Source organism: Lepisosteus platostomus, chromosome 12 (assembly GCF_059453375.1).
Source record: "Lepisosteus platostomus isolate fLepPlt1 chromosome 12, fLepPlt1.hap1, whole genome shotgun sequence".
In the NCBI taxonomy this organism is placed as follows: Eukaryota; Metazoa; Chordata; class Actinopteri; order Semionotiformes; family Lepisosteidae; genus Lepisosteus; species Lepisosteus platostomus.
The window spans coordinates 26672754-26693867 of NC_142622.1; the positions used below are offsets into that span (position 1 = coordinate 26672754).

General features: G+C 39.4%; 1 long non-coding RNA gene across 1 annotated transcript in view; it reads right to left on the reverse strand.

Annotated features, from left to right (window-relative positions):
• Positions 1–21114, reverse strand: part of LOC148651351 (uncharacterized) — a 487041-nt gene that overhangs the window by 25739 nt on the left and 440188 nt on the right. The window lies entirely within an intron of this gene.

The window sequence follows — 21114 nt, forward strand, 5'->3', positions numbered from 1 at the left end:
TCTCATTGCTCACTAGGAAAATATCTTACAGACTTAAGCAAACTGGGTTACTGGGCTGTAGAATGCAGAGGCATTTTTATATCTTGGTCATTAATACACTCCCTGTGTTGCAGTCTTTTGATTTTTCACATGAAAACAAGCCAACAAATAATGTATAGAAGTATTTATTTGCTATATTGTTCAATTTTAACATTCTTTTTCATTAGGATGTAAAACATAATATTGATTAAATGACACCTGTAAATGTGCAGGATTTGAGACCAGGAATAACAAAGTTTACTAATTCTTGCTGACTCTATGATAAACTAAGGATGTGCTACATTGACAGCCTACTATGGGTAACTACAGGCAGTTCTTCCTATTATTACGCTGGAGCTGTTCACATGGAAACATACTTTTTGTACATAAAACCTCAGTCTGGATTTGTTCACAAAGTTATCCGTTACTTCAAGTATAGCCTTCTGTCTTCTCTGAGGACTTCTATTTTATTTTATCTAAAATATATAAAAATACTCCAGATGTATTGGGACAGCAAGGGCATTAATGCATCCATATCAATCATAATAAGCACATGGTCACAAATACAAGTTAGATAGAGAAATAATTTTCATTTTGCTGTTCCAGTACTTTGGGAAGTCTTCGTGTATTTCGTCTATTTTTGTTTTGCTGAAACGTACACAGAAACACACTTTATTTTATACACATCGCATTTTCTTTAGATAATGAAAATTATGTATTTTGTGCTTAATGGTTTGCCCTGTGCAAGCCCTTGTACTGGATCATGGCCTCTTCTGTATGGTAGTTCCTAGGTTTTAAAGAATGACAAATAATCCATTACTTTATGGTATTTCTCTTTTTGTGACGTCCTGATGCATTATTGATCAACATGAACCAGTACAAGATTTCTTTGAAAATCATATTCAACACTAATATTTAACAAGTCTTAGGTTTATTCCATGCTGAAAAAAAGAAAAAAGAAAACACACATTTCGGTCGTGGAGCCTTCTTCAGGTGAAGAAGGCTTGAAGAAGAAAGCTTGAAGAAGTTTCCACGGCCGAAACTTTGTGTTTTCTTTCTTTTTTTCAGCATGGAATAAACCTATTACTTGTTCCTTTGCAGCCTATGCATGCTGACGCAGCTACCCACCTGAACTTTAACAAGTCTACCTTCTTACTTCATAAAACACAATATATGGAGGTTTGTGTTCATCGAAATATTAAAAGTGCCTTTCAAAAACAAGAAGCTATTCTAAGAAAAACATTATTAAAGTTAATTTACTTAGATTCAGGTAGTAGACATTACATGAATATAATCTAAACTAGAATATGCCAATTAAAAAAGGCCTTAAGCCATTCAGTCTTTCATACAGTTAACAACAAATTTTAAGTCTTAATGAGGTATTTCTGATAAATAACAGATACATACACGGGGAATTTCCAAGTCTTAAGTAGGAGGGATAATAATTAACCACAGCAAAACATGAGCCATACCACAAATTTACAATATAATGTAACTCCCTAGATTTGAAATTCGGAAATATGGAATTTCTTACCATTAGCTATTAGTCTTTCTCCCTTTCTGAGTACATAGCACTATTGATTTTATTATGGTACAACATCAAAACGCAAAGAAATCAATACCTACATTTTCAGAACTGTTTATAAGAATAATTATAAATGTGTACTACGCAGCTATATTCATGCACTGGGTAAGTAATATTAATTGTTTAAGAATTATTACAATATCCCCAAAACAATTTGAAAAAGTTCATTTGGAATGCAATGTTTTGTTCTCGTGTATAAAATGATCTTATTTGTGGAAAGCGTATCTTACTTGTCTTTTAATTAAATGCAATAATTACACATTATGCATTAATGTATCTTCAAAATAATTTTAATTACAGTAGAATAGTATATATTTTATTTTTTTAATTATTTTAAGTGAAAATACGGTAAAGCTTGCATTTTGTACACAAATACGATCTAAAACCCAAGCGAAAAATCAAAATGCAGTGAAAGAATGGTAACTGAGACCAATTAGTGATAAAAAAGGACAACATCATATTAATCTGATATTAAGCCAACAGAAACCATGATTAAGCTCTAGAGTTTAAAAGGTGAGTGATCAAACTGATTTAGAGACTTGAACTATAAAATACCCTTACTCCAGTGTTCTTGGAGCAGCTAAATCCATGCAGAATTACAATAGTTTTGTCATGGTAAACTTATATTAAATGTAGCATTTCTGTCTTTCACAAAGCAGCAGGTCTAGCAATCTGAAAACCCTGACTCTCAACCAAGCCTTTGATGAACTTTCTGCTGCCAAGGGACTTCTGTTTTCATGCTTTTGCACTTTCTAATATTTACTCTAATTCCTGCCTTCAACATTGGAAACCTGGAGAGGATTGCCTCCAGAACTGATTTGATTAAACCAAAGCGAAAAATAATTAACTTTCACTGCCCCATTGCACCAGCTTCCATTCTGAATCAAAACAGACCACACACACAGATCACGGGGCATCAATTTAGCAGTGAGATTGCTTATGACAGCTCTAAGGATGGACAGTGTATGCTTCATAATTAAATCTTCAAGTGTGCCGCTTCACTGGGGAAGGGAAACTCGATTCAATATTTCTCATAAATGAGGCAGGTGTACACTGTATAAACAATAACCAACTCTATGGCATCTTAGCCCTTTTAAAACTTAAAAAGTCCACCTGACCTGCTAAAGCACTCACATCCTGCTGCAGGGAATATGAGGTTGCACTGTCTACTGCAATTACCTCCTAGACATGTTTCAAGTACTTGGAGGTCACATTAACTTATTTTTCAATTATCATATTTTATGCAGCCTTGTTACAAGAATCAGTGCACAGCAGACAGAATTTCTTTCCTGCCACAGAAAATGCTATCAGCCAAACATTTATCTGTGCAATGTTGCAAATACCTAAGGAATTGTGTATAAAACATATAATTAATTGAGTTAATAATTCCTTTGGCACATCCGTAACATTGCATTCTACCTAGGGTTCTTTCCATCGGACAATAGCAAAAATGTTGTGTCATGGGAAGCATATGCTGTAATGCTATCTTGACTGAGTTTACATAATTTACAAATTTGTTAAGTATAATGCCCTAAAATGGATCCATTTGCTAAATGGAGGCCAACTACTGTATAATAACGCTGAGCTAATTTCAAGAAAAAATATGACAAATACCATATTGATTCTTCCTCTATTTTTTTCCCTAATCAACAGATCACGGGTCCTAGTGACCAATGATGACGGTGGGTAAGGTCATACTCACAATAGTAGCCAAAGGCTTGAAAGGGCCTATTGAAAAATTACAGAAGCATAATCTTATTAAATCAGTAAGTGGTTGATTAGCAGGTGTTTGTGTGTGTATTAGGTTGAGAGCATGTGTTATCATCAGTGTTACAACACAATTTCTGAAAATTTTAATCTCATTAGCAGTTTTGTAAATGTCTTCAGAATTCAAATGAGATTTTATAAGTTAAATGTTATATTAAATTGAAAGGTGCCAAAAATATTTTGTTTCAGGTATACTGTATGTTCACTTGTGTGGGGATTAGATGGAATTGATGTTTGAATAGTAAATAAGAATGTTAATTTAGTAAAGAAAATTATTGTTTACAGTACTTTAAGCTTTTTTAGTAAATTTACTGTATACATTTACTTTATTTACCACTCAGGTCCTGGATTTGGATGCCTTTTATGGTGATTTGGTAGAATCTCCTCAGGCTCATGTGAGCTCTGTCTAGGTGCTCCTTTTCCTTCCACCCCCAAAAAGATAAAACTAGATTAACTAGGTTCTCTAAAAGGTTCCAGTTTGCTTCCTTTGTGCTCCGAGATGAACTGGCATCCTGTTCAGGTGTATTCTGCCTTGTGTTCTGTGTCTCAGCTTTAGCTTGTCATGACCCCTAAAGGATAAAGCAATTATAGATAATGGATTGAAGTCTAGTATAATAAAAATATATATCAGTATTGTGTATATCAATACCATACAGCATCAGTCACATCTGTCAAAATATTGACTTTATTGCACACACAATGTAGAAAAGTCACAACTCACTGAACAATGTATTGAGGATCTTTTTCTGGCTTCAGTGAAGTTGTTCAAGCTCTGCATTACAGAGATTTCCAAACAAAATCATGCAGAATTTAGAGGATGAGATATCTGTGGTAGTAAGCCACTTTCTCCACTTCATAACCCTAAATGATAGGTACTGCAGATATGAACATAGGTATAATGCTGCCTTAAGCAGTTATTGTTAGGTATTTGATGAGCAGTATGGATTGATTTTCTGCTACAAAAATCATTTGCAAACAAGCTTTCGTGTCTTAGCTGAATGTACCAGTTTTTTAATTAAAATCGTTTGGTAAAATGTGTATATTCATGTTTTAATTACGAAGTTAAGCATACAGTATATAACGGTTCTTTGGGTTTCCACCCTTGCTGCTCCTACCCTGCCAGATCGTCCCTCACTGCCTGGGCACAAACCAGGTCTCCGGCATCACGCAATGGAACTTGTCGGCTGTGCTAAAGGAGACCTCCCTTAGTCCAGACGGCTGAGATCCCTGTTATACGCAGGGGCGTATTCGTTTCACATACTTTACAAACTTCTCAGCGGATTCACCAAATGTCTACCAAGGTAAAAAAGATTTATTTAATGAATTTTAAAACTTGATTCATCTCATCAGCATTTTTTTAAATTTTCTGAAAGCATATACCCAGAATTCCTTAACTCGTGTGAAACTAGCTCAAGTTTAGGAATAAATATTTTATTAACATTTTTCAGTATTGCCAGATTAAAAATATATTTGATATATTGTGTTTTTTGATTATTTAAAGGCAATTAATATGTGCAGATAGTTTACTGGAATCTACTGTATATATCCATCAATTAAAAAGAGTACAGTATAAATAGGTAAAGACTTTAAACCGGTAATACTGAAACATATACACTATACATAAACATTCACTATAATTTCAAAGCAAATTTTTGTCATCTTATATTGTGTTTCAAGATTTAATAGGAAAATTCTACATTTAAACTTTTTATATATTAGTGAAAGAATGTACATGTAGGCCTTACAATAATTGTTTTCTTTCATTTTACTTATTAAACTGTAATCAAAATTAATCCATTTCAACTAATAAAATTTCAGATACAACCATATTTCAGAAAGTAATTGAACTGAGTGAGTAAAAATGACTTGTTTTGCAATATAATGTAAAACTTTTATAATGTATGATAAAACAAATTATTTTTAAAGCTGCAACACCCTGTCTGTCATATTGAAGGTATTAGAAAGTATGATGTTATAGGGAATTCTAAATGAAAGATGGCCATTTGACAAAAAGACTGCAATTGTATACAGTATGCAGTACATGTCAATTATAAATGCTAAAAATACTGTTTATTTTATCTGATTCAATTAGTTTTCAGTCATGGCAGTTCTGTACAAAAAACAAAGATTTTCTTTAAACACTCAATATCACCCAATTGTTAGCGTGTATACAAGAATCAAAGTTAAAGGGGTAAGATATCAAGCTATCTATGTATATACCCCCTGTAGGCTGGGTTATGTAGAAAAGTATGAATATTTCCGGAATAGACATTTACAAAGACTGAAATAATCTTAATAATTAATATATATATAATTATGAACTATAATTTATGGAGGAGAAATAATTAACACATATCTAACTTTAACATTAACATAGATATTACATATTATCTAAAAGGAATTCTAAATTAATTTTTGAGTAGCTTTCAGTCTCTTTTTAGTTGCAGTAATTTTAACTCTGTTTACATTACTGCTATACATAAAGGAATTAAAAATGCATTTGAGAAGAAGGCAAGTCCCCTTTTCCTTACCAATCTCTTATACAGTAAATGCCAGCTGTACGTTTCTTCCTAAAGACTGTAAATGGTGTAAGCAAAAGCATACTTTTAGAATTTGATTAACAGAGAATATAATATGGAATCGCGTATCTAAACAAATTAATAATGATATAATTATATTCATGTACTGTCTGGCGGAATAAACTGAAGAGCTAGTTAATGCGACGCGGAAGATAGTATTAATAATTGAGCACTTTCGGGCTCACACCTTACCAGCTGGGCAATTGAACCCAGGCCTCCAGCGTCACTCAACAAGGAAGCAGCCAGTCGAGCTACAGTGAGATCTGCCTTCAACCCCGATGGACCAGGTCGCTCCTATACATATGAAAGGCAGTGATGTCACTGCGCTGGGAAGCCCTCATCAATGTTTAACTCGTTCAGAGTGCCCTACATTAAAAACTCCAAGCGTTTCATTTTGAGCTGAAGACCCTCACACCTGAAGAAGGCTTCACTTGTTCCTTTGTAGATTACACAGGCTGACATGGCTACCCACCTGAAGTAGTGTTGTACAGTGATAATAGACATGGGTCATGTCATCCCCATTAAACAATGTGCTTATTGCACAAATCCTGCTAAACAAGAAGGAGTGCAGAAGGTGATAAACTGTACATTATTTACTGAAGCACAGTTGAGTTCAAAGAAGGAAGTCTATGAAGACCAGGGTAAAGTTAGCCTGAAGTTCGAAAATGATTTTGGCACGCCTGTAGCGTTTTCACGAAACCTCCTAAAGTTACAAAAACACATGCTGTGTGTGCAAAGTACATTGTGAATGTTTTCACAGCCTTCACTATGTCATTTGGACGCCATTTTTTGGACCATGCACGAATATTCTTATGTGCATATCTTCGCAAGGGAAACACAGAAAGCCTTCAAACCAAACACATTTTAAAGACCTCTACTTGTGAAAATGTTCACAGCCTCCACATAAAACAGTGAGCTAATTCTCTTTTTGTAAACCTCCAGTTTTCCAACGATGCGTAATTGAGCACTAACTGGAACCCTGGGGGACCAATGTGTACACGAGTGTCACAGGGTGTCAGAAAGGACAACTGTGGAATAACAGGAGAGCGAAAAGGCCCTATGCGTAGCGGCGATACAGGGGTTAGCCCTGGCTCAGCTGTTCAAGAAATCCCGTATAGAAACCTATGCCCTCAGGTAGGGGACGTGGGGCGACCTGGTGCTAGGCGAGTTTCAGGACAACCGAACGTCAATGCTGAGCCAAGGCAAGTGAAAGACACAGAAATATATAGCCCCAGAGAGAGAGAAACACCAGAAGGACAGCAAAGCACCGGAAATGAGAGACAGGACATAGAAGAGGCGCCCTCTGGCGGAAAAAAGTTAACCCTGGTTTTTGATAGTCAAATGTAACGTATGTTTGAACACAGTCTTGCAAATTAATGTTTTTACAAGACGTGGAAGTGCAACAATTTATCACAGTGTGAATTTTAATACTAATTAAATGAACGCGGGCACTTTTCCTCCCCCTCTACATTCTCAGAGTAGAATAGGCAAGCCTTCTAATGAAAGACAGTCCCCCCTTTTAACTCAGCATTAAAATGTGCACAGTAAAGAGATTAAATGCTTACATCTTTTCACTAACAACCAATGCACCACGACTGCCCCTGTTGGTCATTTTGGCCAGCCAATCACGTACCGCGGTACACCACAGTGGCTTGTGGGTAGTTGCGTGTGGTACGGGTTTGTACCGTGCATTTTGAATGGCTGCATCTGTATATGGATAAATCTGCAAATTAAACTGACACCCTAGAGCAAGATTACTTAACTGGATGTGTAAAAAAAGAGATTTTTTGTAGTATGTTATGAAGGTGATTTGGTTTTTCAGGTCTTTATCTCAGTCACTCACTCTCTCAATTTAATTCAAGACCTGGCACAACTGATGAATTACACCCAAAGAAATGCTCCACAGCTGAAACATTGTGTTTCTTTTCTCTTTTCAGCATGGAATAAACCTTAACTTGTTCCTTTGCAGCCTACACATGCTGACACAGCTACCTACTTGATGAATTATAGTGTTGCCAAAGCATATACAGTACAATCAATACAATATTTACAGACATTTACAATACATACCTACAGTATTATTCGACATTTACATACATAAAACATAAAACACTATTGAGAGACAGGCTCACTGTTCCTCAGACAAACCATTAAAAAAACTACTATTTCATGGCCCTGCCCCTCTTTAAATACTGTTTCTAATTAAGTCAATCTTTGACCAAGTCTCTATAGAAAGCAATGGAAAAACTGAATGATGCATTAATCTTGACCTTTATCCAATAATCTGTCATGAATCCAAGTCTAGATTAGGTTAGTTGTTGTTACTTCAATAGATAAATAGTTAATTTTCTGAATCTATCAATAGGTTTCTGTTGATATCTTTGAACAAAAGCAGCACAAACACTAATTTTAATGGCACAAACCAGCTCACATGGAGCACCAATGAATGCATGCAGTTTTATTGTTTATGCTTTTTCTGTAAGGGGGCCATATTAAGGAGCTAATTCCCATCTGGGTACAATTTGGTCATATTCCCCAAAGTTATCTGGTTAAGTAATCTCACTTTGTGAAACCATTCCCTGGTGCTCACTGATTCATTTCTCCCTTGATCATTAAAACACAACACCCACTGAGCACATCATACTCTCACTTGTGGGTGCAAAATATGGTTAATAATTTCTGGTTTAAATGATCTGAGATTTGTTTTAAAATGTGTACCTGTTGTGACTGCTAACACAATGGCGAATATAATTGAAATTCTACTGTATGTTTCGAGTCATAGATGTGTGTTGCACCAGTGATACAGTTGTTAGGGGTGTACAGTAGTAATGCATAAGTTCAGTCCTTCATAACCTGATCTAGTGTTATGAAGTTCAAAGCTCATATTTAACTAGGTGTTGTGGAGTGAAATTATTTTGAGGTCACTAGAGGTAGACACTGTAATAATAATAATAATAATAATAATAATAATAATAATAATATATTTCATCATCATCATTATTATCATCATAATACAATAATTTAAACACAATGCAACAAGAGAAAATTGTGTGGCAATGTTATTGCACTTAAATGACTGGTTTTATAGAACTAAAAACTTCTGCATCAGTATATTGAATCAAAAAACAAAATGTTTTAGATTTATAATTTTCTACTTACTTTTCTAGCAATATTAGCCTTCTGTTCCTGAAGACTTCTTTAAGGATTATCTCACTCCAAAAATGTTGATGATTTTAAGAAAACAGTTCAAAACAAGTTAGTTACAAGACAGTAAAAGCATTGCACAAACAAATATGAACAACTTATCAAAGTGAAAAATTGGTTGCTAATAGAAAAGAGCTGCATTAAACAGCAGGTGTACTAAATAAGTAATATGATAGAGTACTGGGCTCACATCCAATGAACCCATAGTGGACATATTTCTTTCAGTAATGAGTTCCCATTACAGTTTACAGCTTATGGGTCTGATCTTTCAAACAGTATTCTTCATCATTAAAATGCTAAGTTCACAAGGTACATATGAGCCAATTACTGAATATGAGCTACGTTGCCAGCCCAGGCATGCTTCATTTTCCAACTTGGGAAATACAATTTGAAAAGGTAAGTTTGTTTCTTAATCATATAACCAAATTTTCAAAAAACTACTATTTGCCAAAGTTTAGAAGTTTGGAAAAGCTTTGATTTGTTTTTCAATACCCAGTATATCATGACGACAAAAAGGCATCAGCCATTAATACAGTAGGTACTGTATATGTTTCACAATAATTTATCTTTTCAACAGGAAAAATAAAAATACTTGTACATCTGAAGAGACAATTTCATCAGAAAATCTGTAGAAAACGTATCTTAAAATCTTGCACCATATCGTGCAGATATTTAAAATGTAATAATAATAATAGCTAACACTTATATAGCACTTTTCTGGATACTCCACTCAAAGCACTTTACAGGTAATGGGGACTCCCCTCCATCAATGTGCAGCATCCACCTGGATGATGTGACAGCAACCATAGTGCGCCAGAACGCTCACCACACACCAGCTATAAGTGGGGAGGAGAGCAGAGTAATGAAGCCAATTCATAGATAGGGATTATTAGGAGGTCACGATTGTTAAGGGCCAATGGGAAATTTGGCCAGGACACTGAGGTTACACCCCTACTCTTTTTAAGAAACGCCCTGGGATTTTTAATGACCACAGAGAGTCAGGCCCTCAGTTTTACATCTCATCCAAAGGATGGCACCTGTTTACAGTATAATGTCCCCATCACTACACTACACTACACGACCCACATGGACCCCACTAACACCTCTTCCAGCAGCAACCTTGGTTTTTCCCAGGGGGTCTTCCCATCCAGGTACTGACCAGGCTCACCCCTGCTTAGCTTCAGTGGGTTGCCAGTTGTGAGTTGCACAGTGATATGGCTGCTGGCTATCTATGTATGTCTGAAATATACTCTATGTCTGATGGACACAATTGTGTTAAACAGTGTTAAACTGTGTTATTACCTTCTATGCTGTATTTGTAATAGTATTAAATGGACTCAATAGTGGTGTATTTATCTTTTCTAAAACCTTTGGTTTCCAATTTTGTACAGGTTCCTTACGAGGATTTAAACATAATATTGTCACATGTATTTTTACAATTATGAGTAGAACAATAATGAACTGCAGATTATAATGTTGCTTATTAATATCCATATACAGTAAGGTACGTAAACAATGCATTGCAATAATCACATTTTAAAATATTCAGTGTGTACGTTTCAGGGTCATTCCTACCATAAAGAATTATGGAGTTTCACCAAAGCAGATATTTAAAGATGTTAAAGAGGTTAGCCGCTTCTAGGAATAAACTTAAATAAATAAGTACCTTTAGATTTTCAATTACTTGAAAGAGAAATAATTTTACTAAGCTCTTTGTGTATGCAATATTATAACTAGATTGTCATGCTTTGAAAGCTTAATATTTTTTGAAGAGGGATTACTAACTTACCCTCATGGCTGTGCATCACCTGTTCAAACATACTGTAATACTTTCAAAACCTCATGAGTAGTATAGTACTTTATATACTGTACAGTTAGACATAACTTTGGAAATGCCTTCCCAAGAACACCTTTTAGTGTGTGATCTACACACTTTAAACCTGTCATGCACAAGGACCCTGAAAACTGGTTCCTTAATGTGGGGGATATTAAACACTTACTCTTAAGAGTCTATTAGAATAGTGCTACTACAATATCAAAACCACTATAAGCCCTCTCATATTAGTGTTTTGCAAAAATGTATAGGAATGATATTCCCATCTGATCCCAGAGGGTTATAGACCAGCACTTTGTATTTGCAAATTAAAATACTGTACTTAGTGACTAAAAAGTATGACAACTAAGGTAATTAAATCAAGAAGTGATAGAATTAAGTTATTAGGAGCTCAGTGGACAGACTACAGGTCCTGCAGCCCTCCAGGATCAGAAGTAAAGTATCTCTGTTTTAAGGGAAAAATTTAAATTTAGACCACATTTCAGCCATAATTGCAGATATGAACCACACTTTTGTGAGGTAAATGTTTTGAAAAATAGATTGTTTTAGTTTAATTTGCCTTTAATCAAAATAATCCACTAATTCACTGATTGGTTTTGTAGGAACTCTCAGTTTAATTCAGTTGAAAAATATTAGAAAATAGATATCATAGCTATTTTGGTTAAAAAAAAAACAATTGACATACAGTAATAAACCACAGGCTCCCAACACACTAGAAAAGACAAGTTTAACCTATATCAAGTACTGTGTTTGAAACTGGGCATCCAGTAATTGCAGCTATTAATAAATAGAGAACAGCATGTGGGGAGCAGATGGCTTGTATATGAGCCTCTCCACTTTCTCACTAGTCTCTAACAAGGTCCTAGGGGATAAACTGGTTGAGACATCTTACTGGCTAGACTGTCTATTAGATCACAGCAAAGCTTTGATAAGGTGGAGAAACATTATATAAAAGCTACTGGAATTTGCAATTTTGGGCAATTGAAAACAGTAGGTTCAATATCAAATCAGATGCATCACTCAACAAAACATGAGAACACTCAGTGGAAAATAAAAGAGATAATATGTATATAGAGCCATTCAGTAGTACTGGGACAGTAAAGTTAAACTTCACTATTAATAATGAATAATAACTTTGCATAATAACTACAGCACCTCTCATGGAAAATACAGTACAAGACAATTACAATTTACTACTGATAACTACTACTAACTTTACTTTAAATAAAGACATTTAGGTTAAATTCTCTCAGTTAAATTAAACAAATTAACAGCGTTGAACCTCTTTATTTTGAAGGAGCAAAAGTATTGGCTGACAAATGTTGCTTATTGGTTGGATGTTGTTGGGTAATTTGAAAATGAATAAAATATCTGTGAAAATCCTATTAACTTATTAATCATAAAACAATAGTCAATGAAATAAATGTAAATAAACACCAAAAGATTATCCCTTAATTTTTCAACATGTTGATACTTATCTCTATGCAGCAAAGGTAAATTTGAGGCTTTCTTAATCAATTTAGGATTTGCATCATATACTGTACTTATTGATCCTTTAGTTTGTTGCAGGAGCAAGTGTGGTGAAGCTGTTTAGTGGAAGAGGAGCAGAACATGTTGAGTTCTGTGGGGGTCCAGCAGATATCCAAACTGCAGGTGAAGCAGCACCTCTCAAATAGCCCCAGTGATAGAATGGAAAATATGCTATTGTCTACACTAGAAACAGATGATATTGACCCTAGTTAGGGAAAGCCTGGTGCCAAATTTATGTTTAAATAGAGGGGAATTAAACCTTAGGTGTGTGTATGGGTGAAAAGAAGGAGTATGGGACTGCTATAATGAAAAGGTCATGATTTAAAAAATGTGGCTTACCTAAGTTAATATTGGTGCACAAATATAGTGTAGGATTGTATTGGACACACAATTAGTGTGGATGTATTTTAAATATAATGCTTACATCTCTATAAGGTAGTGAATTTCAAGTAAAAAGACCATAAAGCCCAAGGAGCTTCCAAAACATGTCAGGGATAATGTTTTAAAAAGACACAGACCAACAGAAGGGTATAAAACTACATAAACTGAATATCTCTTTGTTTGCTGAGAAGTAAATCATTATGAAGTGGAAGGTGTAGTGTACTGCTGATACGATGCCTAGATCAGGCTGTGCCATCAAGAAGAAGGAAGCCATTACTAAAAAAAATAAGTTCTGGATGGAGTTTGCGACAATGCATTTACTGTAGGAGTTACTGCAAATGCATGGCAAAATTTGTTATTGAGAGATGTTGTAACAGAAGGAATAAGGTTCCTGAGATGAAGTAAAACAGATGAGTTTATTGCATGCAAGGAACAATAAAGCCGAAGTCTTGTTTCCCGCAAGAAACAACAAAACCGAAGTATTGTTCCCTGTACTGGTACAAACTTTTGGGTTATATAGTGTCTTCTTCTCCGTTTCTGACGTCACTCGGTCTGATGGTAAAGAGGGGGGTTCATGGTATTTGGCCAGTTTACGATGTCCTGGCCAAATGGTCAATTTAAGATTACACCCAGGGGGGTTCCTAGCTTGCATCTGCAATCCTTATCAGTTAACCCCCTTTCCTGCCATAAACCGCAGCTTGTGACTTAGAAGTCTAAACCTCATACAGAAAGGATTAAATTCAAACCCCCGTCTTCACATCTTTCTTCATTCCCCCCTTATAAAATACGGCATACGTCAGTGTAGCCTATTTTTATACATACAATGTCAGGGCAGATCTTTACTTTCTTGGCGAACAGGTATGTATTGCCATGACATTGTACGTTCCACGGTTATAGCAAGATGTGATACATGTTTTTGTGCAGGTGATGATTACAATTACACATATAAGCAATACTATTCCTACAAATAAGCACTGTAAAAAGGTTCCACCCCAGGCCCCAAACACAGACTTTACCCAAGACCCAATTCCCCAATTTTCAGTATAATAGTCCTGATATTTCTGTCCCTCATTGTAAATGTGTTGGGCCAGATCTGAGATGTGCTCAGAATTATCAGGAATATATGTGCAGCATTCAGTGCCAATTACTGCACAAGTTCCTCCTTGGGCCGCCAGTACATAATCTAAAGCTAGTCGGTTCTGCATGGCCACTGTTCTGAGGGCTACCATCTCATCATTAACAGCCTTCAGACTAGATGAGGTAGAATTTGCTAATTCCTCTAAAGCCATTTGAATTAACTCTCGACTCAGAAAGTTCATGCCGGCTTGTGGAAATATTACACCTAAATAATATTCCCAATCAGCCAGTTTTCTTTGTGGTCTGTGGTTAGGTCCGAAGGGGCTGTGGGTTTGAACACGGATATGAGGAACTACATATCCTAAATAACATGAGCCAGACCACTGGGCTGGCAACCATGGGTAGGCTCGTTTTCCACAAATGAAGTATGTTCCGTTTGGTGCTCCCCATGCCTCTGAAAATAAGAAGCTTATACCGAATTGTGAGGTGTGCCGATCCCATCCTGGAATTTGGAAGGTAGAGGTGGATATATTTGCAGCGATGGTAAGGTTGCAACGACTCCATCCAACCAGTGCAGACCATTAGTGTGCTGAAAACATATGTTTCCCTCACGTTCCTTGTTTAGAGTCAGGTATGGTGGTGTATGGCTTCTGTTTTATTTAGGAGCGTAAGAGCCTGTGAAACTCGTGGGCTCTAAGCCTCGCTCCTGTAGATATTGTAATGTTGTGCAGGTTAAAGTCGTGTTATGGCAACCCCCATAGTTTGTCATATTAAAATCTCCTAAATTATCCCTCCAAATGATCATGCCTATGACTTCCTCGAGACGCCTCCAGGACCTGCTCGCGGGCTCCTTGGGTGGCCTCTGTCAGCAACTTGCAATACTGTAACAGAGAATCAGTTAGTATACTCAAGCCTACTCTGTCATGTCCTGGAGAGTCACTCAGTCTCATGGGACGCCCCGTGATCACCTCAAACGGGCTCAGCCCCACAATTCGATTTGTCCCAGCCCGGATGCTTCACAGTATGGCGGGCAATGCATCCACCCAGGGGATCCCTCCCAGGTGGTACTTTGTCAATTTAGCTTTCAAAGTTCGGTTCACCCGTTCCACCATGCCGGAGGACTGCGGGTGATGAGGGCAATGCAGGTCCCATTTGATCCCTAGTAGGTCTGTCACCACCTGACACACTTTTCCAGTAAAATGTGTGCCCTGGTCTGAGTCTATGCGACACGGGAGTCCCCATCGGGGAATTACTTCTGTCACAAGATATTTGGCAGTTGTCTGTGCAGTCTCTCGTTTGACAGGGACAGCCTCCACCCATCTAGAAAACTGGTCCACCATCACTACGAGGCCTGTTTTCCCTTTACAGGGTGGCAGTGAACAATAGTCTATTTGCCAGTGTCTAAAGGGCCCCTCGGGTGCAGGACGTCGAAGATTAGGAGCCCAAACCGGCGGTGCTCCAGAGGCTTTTTGGCACTCTCCACAGCGTTGTACCACATCAGCTGCGAAGGGTGTGAAGCCTGTGCCCACCCAGCTCTGAGCAAAGCGTCGAGTCATTTGGCTAACATCTGGGTGCCCTGTGGAGTGTATTTGCTGTGCCAGGTAGGGCATTAGTTGCTTGGGGCAGGCGGGTCTGCCTGTACGCTGGCACCTCCAGGTCCCATCCTTCTGCAGCCCCACATTGCGTTCCATCCAGGTCCATTTCTCAATCCTTGGGGCCTGGGCCTGGAGCTCGCTGAGCTGTTCCGTCCGGAGTGCCTGTATGTTCACTGTGCAAACTGAAATAATCTGAAGAGGTTTTTCTATAGACCACTCCTCCCATTGCCCCAGGGCAGCTTGACGTGCTGTCCAGTCTGCCAGCTTATTGCCCCTGGCCTCGGGAGTGTCCTCTCTGCTGTGGCCCTTACATTTGACTACAGCTACCTGCTTTGGGAGTTGGAGAGCCACAAGCAGCTCAGACACCAGATCCGCATTCTTTACCGGAGTGCCAGCAGAGGTTAAAAAATCCCTATTACTCCATAACCATCCAAAGTCATGGCATACTCCAAATGCGTATCGTGAGTCTGTGTATATTGTGGTGGTCTTGCCTTTTGCTAATTTACAGGCTTCCACCAAAGCTTTCAGTTCAGCTCGCTGTGCTGACGTGGGTACCTCAAATCTTCCCCCACATTGGATATCATGTTCTGTAGTCACAGCCCAACCCGTTTTCCTCTCCCCACTAGAATTTATGAATGAAGTTCCATCAGTGAAGAGGATGAGGTCTTCATTCCTTAGTGGTTGCTCGGCTATTTTGATGCCCTCATCTTCTCCCATTGCCCAAACATCACAGCTGTGTTCTAACATATAGGCTTCTGATGGGTCAGGTAACAATGTGGCTGGATTTAGAGCTCCTTCACGTTCAATGGTAATATTTGGAGCCTCTAACAAGACCTGCCACTTGCTCCATCGTATCGCATTAACCTGACTGACCCGATTCAGGGACATGAGGGTGTGTACCGCATGTGGGCATCGAACAATCAGTTGTTGATCTAGCAATATGTTATTGACTGCCTGTACTGCTAGACAGACGGCCTGAACGGCTCGTAGACATGGTCCCCAGCCCCTGGCTACCTCGTCCAAGGATCCAGAGTAATACCCTACCGGGTGGTACCTACCCCCATGTTCCTGTGTTAGTACAGCTTTCCAAAATCCATTCTTTTCACTTACGTAGAGGTAGAATGGTTGATCTGTCTGAGGAAACCCCAATGCAGGAGCCTGTAACAGAGCTTGTTTTAAATCATTAAAAGCGTGTTCAGCTTCAGGACTCCAAGCAATAGGATCAAGGGACCTCCCTCCCCCCTTTAATAGGTCTGTAAGTGGTTTGGCCCTTTCAGAAAAAGCATCAACCCAATTTCTATTGAAATTGCACAGACCCAGAAATGATCGGAGCTCTCTCACCGTATTGGGACTAGGGTGTGTTTGGATTGCCTGGGCCCTATCTTCTGTCAATTCCCTTTTTCCCTGACTAATCTTCTATCCCAAGTAAATTACGGTGTCTAGGCATAACTGTGCTTTGTGTCCTTGTGTCCTTGTGTTCTTTTTTAACCAAATGGTCGAGAATGATTTGGAGGTCCTTCTTGTGGGTTTCCTCATCAGGAGACGCAATTAAAATATCATCCACATATTGGATAACGACGGAGGACACTGGAGGCAACTCCCAGAGATGCCTCCGAAGTGCCATGTGATACACGGTGGGGCTGTTATGAAACCCCTGTGGTAACCTGGTCCAAGTATATTGTTCTCCATCTACAACAAAAGCGAACCAATCTTTTACCTCTGGGTGTAGAGGAACAGACCAGAACCCATTAGCCATGTCAATTACTGAAAACACCTGGTGCTCAGGGGTCAGTAGTTGAAAAATAGCGGAGGGGTCTGCTACCAAGGGGGTGAGATAGTTGATGTGTTGATTAGCTTTTGAGTAATCAACTGTGAATCGCCATGCTCCGCTGGCTTTCTTTACGGGCCATATTGGACTGTTGCTTGTACTATGTGTTTTTCGTACAATGCCTTGAGACAATAGTTTTTGTATTACTGGTCGAACCCCTTCCTCCGCCTCTTTGTTGATTTTATATGGTTTTGTGTATGGCAGGGATTTCCCAGTAAATGTGGCAGGTTCCATATCCAGAAGCCCGCATTCGTCCTTATCCATAGTCCAAATTGAATGCCCTTTTAGTTCGTCTTTTTGGAGGGACCAGATGTTTACCTCCACCCTCTCCTCATGTACGGTTAATGTAACCCCTTGTAGGTATTTCAGAGCATCCCATCCCAACAGATCTGGGGTAGGTCCTACCCACATGACAGCGTTAAATGTTACCTCCCCATCTCCTAGTCTAATCTTGAGTGTTATTCGATTGCCCCCTACACCAGTGGCCTCCAGCTCCCTCCCTGTGAACATGACACCACACCGTTTGGCTGACTGTTCAGATAAACAATATAATTGAGCCCCAGTGTCCCATAAAAGTGACATTTGAATCCCATTAATCGTGCATTGTAATTTGAGTTCTTTTTCACTCAGCTCCTGAGATAGGCGTAGGGAGGCCACTAGGGGGAGTCCTAGTTTAAAAGATCCCTGATAGCGCGTTTGTCTGCTTCGCTCAAATCCTGTAATTGTGACAACAGGCTTTTTTGCCCCTCTCGATTTGAGGGATTGAAAGGGGGATCGCAGTATCTTCCAATCCTGCCTTCACTGGCTAATCGCTTTTTGCAATTCTTTTGCCAATGTCCGAAATTTTTACAATAATGGCACCGATTTGTAATTTCACCTTTTGGACTTAGTCGGGTGTCAGGGCCAGCTCCACCCTTCAGTATGGGGGGTGTCCACCCTGTTTGTATTGCCCGCACCTTAGCATACATATTTCTTTCGATTTGCCGTGCCATTTTAACTATTTCCTCAAACTGTTTGGTCGTAACTTGCCCTATTTCGGGCTCTTTTAACTGAAGGGCTTTGGCTATATCAGGCTTAAGACCGCCCAAATAAATTTGTTTAATTACAGCAGAGGCGTCGCTATTCACATCATCTTCGTCACTTAGTCCTGAGCATTCCAGCCAGAGTGTGACGAAGCGGTCAGTGAAGTCGGCCACATCCTCGCTTTCTTTTTGCTGACACGCAGATATCTTTTTCCAATCTGTCTTTGGTGGATAATTTTGTTTAAGCCATCGCCAAACCCATTCCCATCGCCCTCCCCTGCCGTTATCCTTACACAATTGTTTAAGTTCTCTGACACGCTTTTCCCCTGTCCTTCTGAGGATCATAGCGGCAGTCAGGGGGGAGATACCATAAGTTTCTTTTAATTCCTGAAGCGCACTCCAGGTTCGCTGCATCCCTAAATTTGGGTGCGGTACTTCTCTAGCCCACCGGTCAATATCCTCCGGTTTTGGATTTGATCGTATTGGGGGTTCAGGGAAGATAGGTGCGAGAACGGACCCCCTCGGCGGGGTGCGAGACGGAGTTAGAGTGGCGCTGTCATCAACGGGCGCCCTCCCTCTAACAGGGGAGACCCTGATCCGTCTTTATCACACTCATTCCAAGTGTTATCCCAATCAGACCCCCCATCTCCATATGGCCACTGTGGGAATTGATCCCAATTATTTTCGTTTCCTGCCTGTCTGTTCCCCTATGGGAGAGCAGGATATAACACCTTAACTAGTGCAGTGCGACCAGGAACTAATTCTTCTTTTAGTTTCTGATTCTCCTGCAGTGCCTCTTTTCGCTTTTGTTTATACTCTTTCGTAGCGAGTAAAGTATCTTTTCTTCTGGGTTTTTGTTTTCCCCGTAAACACACTTTTAAGTCACATCCCAATTTCTTTTTTTTTCTCTCATGTATCTGCCACCACTGGTGCCGGCCGTACACCAGGGTGGGAGCTACATGCTTGCGCTTTTGCCAATCAATACTCATATGCTTTCTTTACAGGCATCTTCGCCCCAAACTCCCTCTGACAAACTCAGCTTTTCCCATATTTTTCTCCTTCTTTTCCGTCAACTTACACTTTTCCGATATATAAACGGACCCTTCCACGAATTTCTCAAACCATCAGTTAGTACACATGTTCGGTCTCTTTTACTTTTATCGTGTGTGAGGTAACAGCTCATACAGTAAGGGGATGCTTTCACTTGAAAAACCTGTGCATTCCTGCACTCATTCAGCTAAGGGCGTCTGTTACCTCCAGATCTAAATGCCTCTCAGAGACTTTAGAGAGGACTTACACCACACTGTTCACAGGTAAGGAACGAGACCTCGAAAACCCCCTTTCTTGATCAGTAATTCACCATCCCCAGAACGCCAGCATCGCTGCTTTTGCCCCGGGGTGGACTTACACACTGAGCTCAATCAGGGCGATTCTCGGGTCTCAACGTCCTTTAAATCCTGCTACTTAATGCTTTGCTCTTTTATTATGAGGTGTGTTTATGTTAGTGTCGTGCGTGTGTATATGTATTTCACAAACAAGGAAAACACCAAAAACATGCATATATATATATATATCTCCTACTTCTGTTTCCTTTAAAACAAAAAACCACGCCACGCCAATCCATGCACGATCAAGGCATAGCTAATCTCAGGACCCCGGGCGCAATTAAGGCCCACACCAATCCTGGGTTATACGTGCATTTAATGCACCACTCAGCTCCAGAACCCCGGGCGCAATTAAGGCCCACACCGATCCTGAGCCTCAGAACTCCGGGCACAATTAAGGCCCACACCAGTCCTGAATTACGTGCATTTAATGCACCACTCAGCTCCAGAACCCCGGGCGCAATTAAGGACCACACTGATCCTGAGCCTCAGAACTCCGGGCACAATTAAGGCCCAAACCAGTCCTGAACTTCGCGGTAAAGGTCCAAAACCCGTTCAAAAACTCCACGCGCAATTAAGGCATACACCAGCTTCGAATGCCCGTGCACAATACCGCGGACCGCCTGCCAGACCAAATTCTGGGCTTACAGCAAACAACCCATTACATACACCGGTGTCTTCCCCGGGCCAGAGGAATTCAGGAACTCACGTTTACTCTGTCATCTCGGGCGATTCTCGCAGGGAGCAGAGACTTCCCAATCGGTCAGAGAGAGTCGGGACTTTTTTTTTTAAAAAAAGAGGAGTCCTTACCTCTTAGTAATATGAGCGCTGACCGTCTCTCCTGCCGATGGGAAGTTCTGCGCCTTCTGGAGCATCCGCCGACTACGCCAAATTTGTTGTAACAGAAGGAATAAGGCTCTTGATCCCGAGATGAAGTAAAACAGATGAGTTTATTGCATGCAAGGAACAATAAAGCCGAAGTCTTGTTTCCCGCAAGAAACAACAAAACCGAAGTATTGTTCCCTGTACTGGTACAAACTTTTGGGTTATATAGTGTCTTCTTCTCCGTTTCTGACGTCACTCGGTCTGATGGTAAAGAGGGGGGTTCATGGTATTTGGCCAGTTTACGATGTCCTGGCCAAATGGTCAGTTTAAGATTACACCCAGGGGGGTTCCTAACTTGCATCTGCAATCCTTATCAGTTAACCCCCTTTCTTGCCATAAACCCCAGCTTGTGACTTAGAAGTCTAAACCTCATACAGAAAGGATTAAATTCAAACCCCCGTCTTCACATCTTTCTTCAGAGACA